Raw genomic sequence first — 13,983 nt, 5'->3', positions numbered from 1 at the left:
GTTTTGTCCGGTCACCATTTTAGACAGCGGGTCTTTCATGCTTATTTATTTCAGAACGTAGATTTTCGTCGCTTTTGCCGTTCGGTTAGCGGGCTAGCCCAAAGAACAATGATTGAACATAGCAACTAGCAACAGACAGTAAAGTTAATGTTTTGTTGTGATTGATAGTTGTTTGCACAACATCCATACATAATGTGTGATATATATTTTTTTAACAGCACTTATTACCTATGTAACAACAAACAATCTCTTTTTTCAGTCGAATGGGCATGTGAACAAAAAAAATGAATGCAGTGTAATAACCGAAAACAATCAGTTTTAACATAATAATAATTAATACTTTCGTATGCAAAAATCGAAAGTACACAACAATAATAATAAATGTGAAAAAAATCGCACAAAAGATGAACCGATGTAAAATGCGCTCACGTAAAAAAATGTTGAATCATGCAATTGTGAATATAACTAATGGATTCACATGGCAATAATCTTAGTTCCGTCCTTTCTAATGCACATAAGATTCTAGCAATTAATTTAAAAACTCAAATTAAAAATTGACGAATTGTAATATATTTTATTGGACATCAATTATTGTACTTTTTTAATGTAAAAATGTGCATTAACGATGCTGCCGCAAGCGACATAAATAAAATAGTTGCATACTGTGTAGTACCTACTAATTTTATAATAAAAAGTAATAGACGATAGCATGAAAAGACGCTTTTACTCGAGCATACGAGTTTGTTACTGTTTCCAAACGATCACTCTACGGATAAAGAAGGAAACAGGATCATCTTTCGGCAGATTCAGTCTCATATAGAATACAGAAATCAACATATTATACCAAATGGAAAATGTTTTGGTGGACTCTCTACTTCATGGACGGAGAGTATAAAAATATACAAAACCCTAACTTCTCAGGAGAGGATTAAAACTAAACAAAACCTATAATATTGTTTGCATAACAATTTGTGAAGAATAGAAAGTATTCATAAATCGTGACTGCTTTAAAATCTCTAATGTTGAAAAAAATGCTCCAATATAATGTAACCATATACCAGAGACGAACAGATATCTAAATATGGACTTATCCTGTGTTGCCAAAAATTTACAAAAAATTTACTAAAATGGCGTGCACACTATAGTTGACAACATCATAAAAACTCGAGTCGACTATTAAATTTAGAATCGATAAAAATTAAGCTGTTATCGCAACAATTTAATAAGTTTATGGTATCATAATACTCTATGACAGTCTATGAGGTCATCATTTTTTTCTTTGTGTGTACACCGCTTTAAAGATTGTACACACACAAGTTGCCAACACCATAATAACGGTAACTCGGGTCGACTCACCAATTGAATCAATGAAACGGTAATAACAAATTAAGCTGTTGTTAATAAAGACTATTTTTATTTTCGATCGCCTCGAACTTTTGAGCATGATCCATTTTCGTATCTCTACTAGACAGACATACATTTGTAACCTTTTTCGCGTTGACTTTTAAAGCCAACTGCAATATTCATTCTTCAACACCAAGGATTCGTTATCTGTCAAAGTATAGTTCTTCTATTGACATGTTGAATACCTCCGTTCAGGGACTCGCATAGTTTTAGATAACATTGTGCTGAATCTAACTTCTAACGTTCTAACTAATGATATATATTTTTTTAATATTTCACCTGACCGTAATTATGTAGAATTGTTATGTGTACATACTTTACTTTGTTTTATGTTACATATGTGTCGCTACATTTCAAAATCAGCCAAGTCCACCTTTAGGTATTTTTTACTTTTTTTGTGAATTGCTGAAGAACTACTGCTTTCTAACATTTTTGCATTATCAAAATGTGGAATTTATTGATTTTAAATATTCTATACTCGAAATAATATAAACTTTCACCCTTGTGACTGTGTATTTGAGAAAACAAAAAGCTGTTTTTCTCCTATTTATCCATTATGGACTTGGCTGATTTTGAAAACTAGCGACACATATATTATAGTTTCTGTTTGATGAGCAAGCGTCATTTATAAACAACTATTTCACGATTTTAGATATATTTATAAAATAATAAATAATTAGCAAAAATTCCAATTCCTGGATTAAAATTTGCTACACAATCGAGTAGGTATATTAAAAGTCAAAAATTTGCCAAAACAATATGCTGAAAATCCCTCCGCCTACCACCCTCTTTCGCAACAAAGAAGAAAGACCGTTACAACATCATTATAATGAGAATAATAAAGCTATATTCCCGTACCTCCCGAAAACTTCCAACAATATAAATGCTTGCAAAATGGCATCTTCAAACTTGTGAAACTTCACCCATTTGAAATTGGGTCACTTCAACTGGTTTAAGAGCCAAATTTGCTCTCTTAATAATGTGTTAGTAATTAATTTTATTATATGGCTACACTCTGTAGGTATTAAAATTAAATTATAAGTTCCATTTTTAAATACTTGTACTAAATACAATTTGACCTGTTTAATTGTTTAATAGAACAATAGCCTATCCTAACCCCTATTTTACTGTAAAATTGAGTAAAGTATATATAATACATCAGCCGGGGATGGGCCACTGCTGGATGAAGTCCTTCCCTAGCTCCTCCCACTTTTCTAGGTCCCTAATTCTTCGCTAAGTACTTATTATATAGGTACATCATACGTCTCAACTCGACAAAATCTATAAACGTTATAATAGCAAGAAACGCCCAACCCGTTATTTGTATTTAAACCGATTTTGCAGTAAAGTTCGTAAGTAGTTACATTTTAAATTTTCGTCTCATTGCAACAAAGCCCATTTGGCGTTTGGCCGTTGTTGCAGTCACTTTAAAATAAAATATACCACATAAGTGTTTGCATTTGCACTTTAATATTTTTACTATGTAATAAATAATAATAAAATGTGTAAACTGTTTTCAGTTTTTGGCTTGAGCGTTTGTTGCACCAAAGAGCTCATTTTAAATTATTCGTTTATATAGTAAGTTACCATGACATATTCAGCCATAATCTATATAAACCTCCACTCGGTGGAGGTTATAGTCACATATTTTTTTACTAGGTTTGGTTGATAGCCATCTGCCCGATCCATTGTGTCATTACACTGAATTAAATACATATTAAAAAAAAAAACAACACTCATTGTTAACACTTTTGAAATCGTACAGCGACCCACCCTACCAACTATGCCACCGTGGGTGAAATTTATCATAAATATATTTTTTATATAGCACGTAAAACAATTTACACATTTAAAAATACGTCAATAATTTCATTTAAAATGTAGGTAAACATTTCAAATCGTTACATATTATTTAACGCATAAAATAATAACACATTTTAAGAGTTTATAATATTTTTGCAAGATACAGATCAGTGGCGAAGGGTGGAGGTTGGCTGTTAAGGTCCGACATAAATAGTGCGCATTAAACTTTGTCAATCAAACGTATTTATTTTGTTTTCATTGAACTAAGACTACAACGTGTAGATAGTGTTAGTTTTTAAAATTCAATTTAAGCCCTACCTAATCCAAACCATAGTACACAAAAGTCAAAAATATGCCATTAAACCATACATAATTTTTGATATTTTATAGATAGAAGAATATTTTTATCGATTATGATTTGGTATAGGCAGTGATTAATTAAAAAAAAAACTAACTAACACCATCTGTAAAATGTAATATTCTTAATTCAACGAAAATAAATAAGTATGACTGAAAAAATGTGCACTATTTTTGTCAGAACGCTCATAGCATACCTGAACTGGCAGGGTTTAATTATTTTTTTTTAAACTAACCAACACCATCTGAAAATTGTATTCTTAGTTCAATGAAAACAAATAAGAATGACTGACAAAGTTTAGTGTACAATATGTATGTCGAATCTTAACAGCCCACCTCCACCCCTCGCCACCGGTAGAGATAAAAATCTCATACCAAAATAATGATGCCTACTTGCAAGTATCGGTAGGTAGGTATCAAAATGAAAAACCGTAAAAAATCGGTATTGTATAAAAAATAATCGAAATATCTGTCAAAAAACAAAAGACAAGAAAGAAGCCTTTGACATCCATATCATGTAAGTAACGTAGATATATCGGATAGTATTTATTTTTTGGTACATCATTTCACCTGAAAACATAGGTAACATGTGGAAAATCAGTTCATAAATATGCAAATACCTTAATGGCCAAAAAAAATGATAAAAGTTGTAGATAGAAAGACATCAAGTAAGTGCCTAAGATTAATTATTTTATTATCTAATTAAAATTAGACGGTGTAATTTTTAATGAACGCAAGGCTTATGTATTTTGAAAGTATGCATTAATCAAGATTATTTTCATAAAGCCACTGATTAACTCTTTTAAAAATACAAGATATCATTAAAGTTAAAAATACTTTTGAGTTCGGGTTGTACCTACAGCCATGTATATATTTTAAAATATGTTATGTAGAGTAGGTATACGTTTTATAACTTTGCACTTTTTATTTCACTGATACATACACTTATAAATACGCCTCTTTGCCTGATTACCTCGCATATTATAATTAGATCAAATGATATTCATTTGTATTATGTAATATATCTAGTAAGAACTAAGTAAATAGGTAATAGGATCTAAAAAATATATTTTTAGAATACATTACATCATTTTCATCCTAGAGCCGGAGTGAAAAGTATGAAACATATTTTTTTTTTTAGAATTATTAATAACCATGTCCTTGCTTTTTCGTACAAGGTGGTTGTTAGTAACTTTGAACAATCACAAACACCCAGGCTTTGAGAAAAATACATAAATATTGTGTCCTAACCGTGAATCGAACCCAGAACTCTCGGGTGGAAGGCAGGCGCCTTACGCACTGCACCACGAGAGCCGCCTATGAAACATATTATACTCTACGTAGTTGTTGAAAATACATTGCAGATAAATTAGCACCTCCATATCAATTGACACAAATTATGATAATCGAACCAAGGGCTGTATTATATTATTATTTTTGAAGAAAATTAATAAAAACATTTTTGCATGGGTAATTATTGTACTTCATTTATTAAGTCAAATTTCATTGTTTATTAAAAATGAATAATATACACGCTGTAACAATTGCCAACCCATTCTATAATGAACATACAATATTTGGAACCTCAGAAATATCGTTAGAATTGTAATAAACGGGACACCAAAATTCATCGTAGTCCGGGCGGTGTACTTTACCAATCCCTCGTAATCTAATGCGTAACGCACTGATATCTCATCCGAGGGCTCCGGTATCAATCCCAAGTGAGGCCTGCATACATGCAAGTGATTTTCTCAACGCCTGTGTGTATCTATGATTATTACACTGTTATAACTACAATACTGTAATTGGACCTCAAGGCTTAAAATAAGCGAAATCCCCCTCACACATACCTGAAAATCTGGAATAAGGCATGAGGAGATGAATTAATATAATAGTTATCAATGATTATTCGTAAGTAACCAATGCTCAGTCACTTCCACCACCGCGTTCTAATAAGATTTTTTTTCACTCAACAAGTCGCCGATTTCAGCATCGTAAGATAGACGTCTATCTTATCTATTTACGCTTCTACTAGGCTACAGTTGCGATCTGTGACTGCCGATGGTGAGTACGCTCAACTACCAGTGGTTGTGTCCCAGCTAGATCTTAGACATCACGTGACAGTCATTCGAATTAACTTCTAAGTATAATACTAATTTATCTAATGAAAATAATTAAAATTAGTAATTAATGTAAAATAATTTAATGAAAACATTGTTTTTAACGGATCGGCATCATGACAGGTGATCAGTGGTATACTGCCAAATGAAAAAAATCAATTGTTGCCGGTATTGAACCAGGGATAGATCGGCCATGAATTGCAGTGACAACGCGTGGTTCAACTGTGCGAGACAATTATTTTCTAAATATTGGAGATAATCGTCTGACCGTGAAAGATGTGACCAACGAACAATAATTGAAGATTCCGCAATGATAAGTATTACTGGAAAACAATTTCCTAATAAACGACTCATTTACTATGAGACTCCCGAATATGCTTTTCTGCTATCAGCTCGACTCTCACTTCGTCGCCTGTCTTGTTAGTTCACTGCACTATTATTATACAGTGGCGTGCGGTCCATGAAATATTCATTAAATTATTATATGTACATTTTGCTGGACTATACTTTTTCTAATGACTTTTCATTGTAACAATACTATTGTCGATGCGATCAATAATACTATTAGTTAACAATAATACTATTTTCGTATCATAAGCAAAGCAATATGGGGTATCAATATTCACAGATAAAGAATTCGTCGATTCGAATACCAAATATAGATTGGTAGTAAAGAATCTACTTCGATAAAGCCGGTGTATTTTACGTAAATTTCTTAAGTGGGTGGGGGTTAAGCGTGTGTGCGAAATGCATATGGCATATACGAATGCAATGTTGGTGGTCTATACATACGATCGCGCAACAAAGGCGCAAACTATTTCGCATGAAAATTTACGTGCGCCAGTGAGAGACAGCGTATGCCTTACAGACAGTGACAGACATACAGATACATAATGTATTTTATGGAGACTTTCATAGCTGGTTTTATTGTTTACATTCTATATTATGAATAACACGTACAAAAGTTTGGAATATCACAAAACTACCACTCCGCTATAAACACCCACCAGACCACTTCACCTGCTCGCCATGATTCAATTAGTTACAAACGTTAAGTAGATAATATTATGTGCCTAACAAATAGTATATAATATATTGATATGTATTTTACGTACAACATCCTACAATAAAAAGTTACCGCACGCCATTGATAGTAGATAATAATATAACCGTTGTATATTATTTCAAATCCGAGAAAAAATGGCTGAATTCTGGACGTTTTTTTATATGGCGGAAAATACGATCGTATTTAGAAATATGTTATTGGAAGAAAGGCTAAAAACTCGACCTTTTTAAAGGAAAATTTACAAGATGAAAATGAGACGACAGAAAAAAATATCATCCATTTATACATACTACAAATATAGATGTGTTTGGTTACTGTATCAATTTGTGAATGTCATAAGATCCCAGAGTCGGTTCTGTCTCCATGTTTCTTTTATATTATTATACTACTCAGAAATATTGCAAGAAATGTAAAAGCGGTCGGCGTTGAGTTTCATTTTAAATCAATCAAATAATTCTCTATGAACAAGTCAGCCTAGTGCAATTTAATATGACTTATCCATGAGACGACAGCCGTGAGAATTTGTATATCAATGAGCAGATTTATAATAAAAAAATATACATTATAATTACCTACTGTGGTTCTTAGAAAGGTAAAGAGAATTCCTAATTAACGATTCGAAGACGAGTCTATGTATTAATTTACCCAATGTACTTCCTAATTTACAGCACTACATAATAATATTATTTTCATAGTAGTGAATTTACTTTGCATTTACTTTTAGTTCTCTTACACCAGCGATTTCCAAACTAGGAGGCGCGGAGTGTTGCAAAGGGAGGCGCGAAAAGTTTAACACAAATGTAGCCACAGGTTTTCAGTTTGCAAATGCATAGTTTATAAAGAGCCTGGGGCCCGGGCATAACGGACATCACAAATTTTCATCTAATAGTTTTAAAAAAGTCGCCTGCAGCGCTACTTTGTTTAAAGACTATTAAATATTTTAAATATGTAGTTGTGCATTGCAATGTGATGATATACCTGTATGATGATTGCTATAGGTACTTAAATGATAACTCCAGTGTATAATTTAGGAAACACTACTTTATAGCACCACACTGCCCTTAACCTAAGCGATAGGTATGTGGGCCCGCCAAAGATTTTGGCCTGGGGGCTCGCTTCAGGATGTGCCCCACATCCTGAATGATAATGACAAATGATCCATTTGTCAATGAACGATGATAAATTTGGATTGACAACTATTGAAAAGGAAAAAATTGATAGAATTATCATGCGATAATTCATTGAAACAAAAACCCTAGTTCAATTTTGATTGAATCGAAGTGAAGAAATAATATAATACTTTGTCAAGAAAATCAAAGCTTAAGTTAAGTAGGTACTGGTATACCATTCGTAACATATTTTTATGCGAAATGGGATTTTCTGCATTAGCTGCAATGAAATCCAAATATCGACCCCGTTTAGTAGTAGTAGAAACAAGCACATCCATCGCATGAAAAACAAATTAATTTAAAAATGAATATAATAAAAGTACTTTAAAAATCTTGTTTATTTTTATACTCAATGAACTTTTTTTTCTTTGTTGTATTAAGTAGTACATTTTTGGCTATTTATAAATGTGTCTGTATTATTTAATGGAATAAAGGGGGAGGCGCTAAGATTAATTTTGAGATTTGAGGCGTAGTAACATAAAGTTAGGAAACCACTGTCTTACACGATTCCAAAGTATGTGTTGATTGGATATATGTTTGTCCGATTATTGTTTCCGAGTAATGATGCGTACGGAATTGATATTGTTGTCATTTACTCATTACTGATCAGATTTACCTACCAATGAGAAGGTTTTATAACGAGCCAATAAAACAAGAGAACTAATAGTTACTATCAAGCAAAGGAAAGCTTTATACTTCAGCCATACTTAAGGCAAGGAGAAGTATGATTTATCAATTACAACTTTAATCTTGAAGTGTTTATATCTCAGCCAAACATCAAAGCGTTTTTGTGTATTCAAACGTTTTAGAGAAAATGCAATAATAACCGTGTATAAAAGTACAGCTAAATAAGACTTCGTAGTTAAATTTTAAAAAAAAGTACAATTTTGAACATTTAGGTACTTACTCCAATTCATAATACAGGGAAAATTAGAGGGTAGTAGAAGAATGGGTAGAATGAGATTCATTTGGTTACGCAACTTCAGTATGTAGCCCAATGTCGATGGCATTGGGTATCTGTACGACTGACCCTGGATAAGGAGATGTACTACAAATCAGGCACCAACCTACAATAGAAGACCGCGCCAAACGCGTCAGGCCGCGGCACTGATTTGCCAGTTACGATGGTAGTGCTAGTTATTGATTATTTTCGATTGCATATGTCATTCAAATTATTACCATTTATGTTAATTTGAAACAATCATCATTTTATACAAACAGTTTACCATATTGCATTCGAAGTATGAGTAATAACTAGCACTGCATAGAAGTCGTCCTGACTAGGGATTCCAATCCCGGGATCCCGAGCTATTTTCGATACCTATGAATCCCGGGATTGATAAACATAATCCCGGGATTTCGGGATGGATTTTTTTATCAATTTTTATGGAAAATAAAATAAAAGCGAAAATAAAACAGAAAAAATACTTTTAATAAAAAATAACTACATTAGAAATAAACTGAGTTTGAATGAAGTTTGATTTATACCCATGTGTAGGTTGCCGATTCATTTTATTTTTCACGTGAATTATTAAAAATGAGAAAGCTTGGAAAAAAACAATGCTTCGCACTTTTAACAAAGTAATTCTACCATGATATCATACGTTTTACGGAGTTTCATATTTGGCTGACTAATTAGATTTATGATGCGGAAAGGCCATTTATTATGTACGCCATGATTATTTGCTTTACTATTTTAAATCTCGCTAATCCATTCATTATGTCTTTACTATCAGAAACAGCAATCTCATATTAAATTCACATTATTATTTATATTACAATATTATTTACTCCGTTAAACTTGTGTATTTCCAAGATCGAACGTATACAATAGTAACAATAAATGTCTTAAATAGTATAAATTATACTAGATTTATTTTTGACCGATTTTATCAATGTTATTTGTAAATATAATTTTTTTATATTAACAATGGAAAAAAATGCCAATCCCGGGATTGTCAAATTGTAATCCCGAAATCCCGGGATCAGAATTTTGGCTCGGGATTGGATTCCCTAGTCCTGACTATACTGTCCTGCTAATTAAAAAGGATATAAGAGAAAAGATAGTTTAAAACTTGGGTTATCCTACAACAATTGCACTAAAACCAAAATCACTAACAGGGCAATGTAGTGGGCCTAAGAAAACAGTTTTATTATTGCTCTGCATTTTTAGGGAACTATTTTTTCAATAAAACATAAAATTTACCGTTAGGATAATGCACTCACTAACTATTACATCAGAAAATAAAAAAAACACACCATGATTTTAAAAAAAATGAATGTTCATATTTAGCTAAAGAAGAATTTTAAGAAATCGCTCATATACCTATTTCTAGATAGGATTTTTTCCGACACTTCCTTATAATTAACTGTTTTTTAAATCGATTATTTGTGTCAGATTTGTGGGCATACTAGTAGATTAATAAATAACTGTACCTACTAATACAAAATATTAGCGGTGTAAATAATGCTCCAAAGAGAGACAACATTTTATCGAAAATATTAACCCAATTTTATTTGAATTTAAAACAAAAACGTAAACCGGTATCTCCCATTCAGTTATGTGTATATTATGGGCTGTGCAGTCAGTAAGCCAAATCGGCATGCAAACAGAACTAAAACTGTCGTAAAAACTTTCCTAGTCAAATTCGACATTTATGGAGTTAAATTTCATTGGGCTAGTGGAGCGTTGAAAATCCAGCCAGGTGGTAAAAGGTAAAAGTAACCGGTATTCGCAGTGTTGGCTGAACTTAACTATGTAAGTAATACGTACACTTTCGCTGAGACAGATGCATCACAAATATTTCGTTGCATTTTCACTGCTTAATGGGTGAGAGAAATGTGGATTTCCCTCGCATTTAGTTTTGAGTGCCTTATTTCTTTCAATGTTATATAATAATCCGATGTTAAATGTGCGTTTTTCCAGCCATCTTATATTACAGGAGAAACTGTGTAGAAATACTTCATAATACATTCCATCTCAATATCCTAGTCCTAGTAGGCGTTGGTGATCTGATATGACTGGCCCAGAATAGGGAGATGCAATGCATGCGGTATGGTTGTCAACTTTCGATATAAGACGTCCAATGTTGTGTGCCCACTTCAAGAAGTCAAAATTAAAAAATATGTACCACAGAACAAATTAATAAATAGATTTCCGATAGGCTACACTACATTTTGACGTGGGGTTTTAAATACGTGAGTGTCCTACGAAAATGAACCACACATTATAGACGTGCAATAGTGTGTTGCAACTTTCAAATACACCAATATTGAATGAGCGTCAGCGCATAAAGACGAGAGCAGTTGTCAGAACGAATGACAAACTTAGTATGAAGTATTCTTGACGTGTTACTTATTGAATTTACTGTTTTGAACAGGTTTAACAATCGCCAATATTTTTTATTTAGAAAACTTACTTTTTCAAGCATAACAATATATAATATACAAAATCCATGCACCCTTCGCAGCATAACCTAGCAGTACATCATGCCATAATGGGTATGATCCATCGGTTAGTCAATTATCTACCGATGAAGACTTCCGACTTTCGACTAGACCTAAATTAAAGTAACAATTAAATCCGTACACTGTTCTGCCGCGATTCGATTTATGAGGCATTTCACCCAATATACAAGTAGAGTTGGGTATTTCCCGAGAAAATCTTAATCTCGAGATTCGGGATTTCCGGAAAAGAATTCTCGAAAAGTCCCGAGAAATCGGGAAATTTAAAAAAACCTGTAAAAATCCTAAAATCAATGTAAAAAGACAATTTTGAAAAAAAATATGATTTTTTTTTATTTTGTAAGACAAACAAAACAGTAGTAGGAAAACAAAAATAATTCAAAACATTACTTATTAATATAGAATTTCAAAATACACAGACTGTCAATCGCTGCGTCTGACAATCTCGTACGCTTTTGAGACACAAAATTCCCTGATGTTGCAAAAATTGCACTCATTTCGAGTCGACGTTGGCTTAATTGTGTTAAATGTCCCTATCAGTCCTTGAAAGTTTTGTGTTTTCTGTCCACTTTTTTCATATAGAAGATCGTTTTTTCATTTATTTTTGATAATAAAGAAATCCCGAATCCCGAGAAAAAATTGTCGAGATCCGGGATTTCCCGAAATGTTAAAAATTTCAATTCTCTAGATTCAGGATGGAAAATCTCGAAAATTTCTGGAGAATTCCCGTCGGGAAAATCCCGAAACCCAACTCTAGATACAAGTAGGTACCCGGTAATAATGTATGACTTGAACTGGTGTTTACGTGGCAGAATTTTACTGTAATGTTTTTGCAACATATTTTTTATATTGGAACATAGATAACGATAACATAGAATCAACAACAAAATATATAATATCAATACTATCAATCGAAGGTACTTGAGGGAATTTAAATTCTAATGGATTTATGTAGGGAGGATAAGATAGGGGGTTTTTTACAAACACTTCAACTAGGTATTCATAATTTGTTTAGTTACATATTTTTTTACTGTGATCCTTGACTTAATAGGTATCTATCTTTTTACCTACTTTATTGTATTGATTTGTTATATAAGTTAGAGTTAATTGTATTCGTTGCCAGTGTATGTTTGCCTTTTGGCGAGTGTACATGGTTCGCAAAAAACGACTCAAATGGAATAGTACAAAACTCCATTAGAACAAAATATATTTTTTAAAACCATCCTATAATGTATTTAATTAAGGAACATCGAATAATGCAACTTAGCCGAAAAATACGGCTGAGCGCTCTAATCCATGTGGTATGCAGAATTAATTAAATACTATACTTACTGTGTATGAATTTATATTTACTTATTTTTTTACAAGAACTAATAGTCTTTGTAAAGCATACAGTTTGGGGTGGGTGGCGTTGACAGTTCTAATGATGTGTTCATATAACGAAACAACTGTAAACATCCTCAACTTGAAACAGCGGAATTAACTAAACAAATTTTTTCTCGCCATAAAATAAAAACCTTGAGGTGAAACAGTCGTGAAACAAAATTTTGCTGCCATTCCAAGCAGTAAAGTTATTTTTTATTGCATTATTTGGAGAATTTTTGCAGGTGAATAGTAATAAAAACGGGGCACACCCGAGTGCGCAGAAATGACAGCCAATTCACTCTGTCAAAAGGAAAGTTGCCGCTGAGAAATTAAAAACGAAGGAAAATGGCATAAATTCATATTAAAAAAAATAATATCATTTGCATTACTTTCATGATTTGTTAAACAAGTATTTTAATGTTGGATTAAATTAAGCCAGTCTGCCGTGATGGCGGCTTCGTGCGACTTAAAAGAAGAGACAGTTTCTTCTTTACGAGTGTGCCATGATGTTTAAATGTTTCGGATTGTCAAAACCTACATAGGTATTATGACACAGTCTCGATCCACACTACTTCAATCTATTTACTCCCTAAAGACATCCTAGTGGTTCATACTTCATACTGCTCCACAGTCGCAAAAGTGATGTTGATTTAAAATCCGCGTTAATAGTAATTAAAATAAATGAATGTAATAAAGTTTGGCGTATCCGGAAATTTGTACGTAAACAGTTCAAGAAGTAAGACCACAAGAAACTTATTCGTGCGCCGCAGTACCTACATGAAACATGAGTTCGTGTAACATTTAATCAAATGACGAGTTCTTCGTTGAACATTTCACCGTTGAGTATATTTGTACGTATGCTACAACACGTGACGAATTTTATGAGATGTCTTTACTAGGTTAGGTTACAGTACTATTTGCAAACTATCACCGCATTTTGTAAGATACGTACAAATGTATTCCTCGGTGAAATGTTCAACGAAGAACTCGTCATTTGATAAAATGTTATATGAACTCATGTTTCGCGTACTGCGGCGCACGAATAAGTGTCCCACGATGAACTGCATACGTACAACTTACATGTAATGAAATTTGGGCGAGTAGGGAATTGAGGCAGTGACCTTTAACTGTTATCTCTAGAGCCCAGTGTTTCCCATACGTACGATACCTACCCTTCTATAGACGTAGATTTTACCAGCGTACCCCAGTTTGACGACGAATATAGTAGTCATAC

At 32.8% G+C, this 13,983-nt stretch overlaps 1 protein-coding gene across 1 annotated transcript in view; it reads right to left on the bottom strand.

Moving 5' to 3' along the window:
• Apc (APC-like) overlaps window positions 1–13,983 on the bottom strand; it is a 137,471-nt gene that overhangs the window by 108,453 nt on the left and 15,035 nt on the right. The window lies entirely within an intron of this gene.

This window comes from Rhyacophila brunnea, unplaced genomic scaffold, assembly GCF_057557595.1.
Source record: "Rhyacophila brunnea isolate RB1 unplaced genomic scaffold, BYU_Rbru_1.0 scaffold_18, whole genome shotgun sequence".
Taxonomy (NCBI): domain Eukaryota; kingdom Metazoa; phylum Arthropoda; class Insecta; order Trichoptera; family Rhyacophilidae; genus Rhyacophila; species Rhyacophila brunnea.
This window is presented reverse-complemented; position numbering and strand designations above follow the sequence as displayed.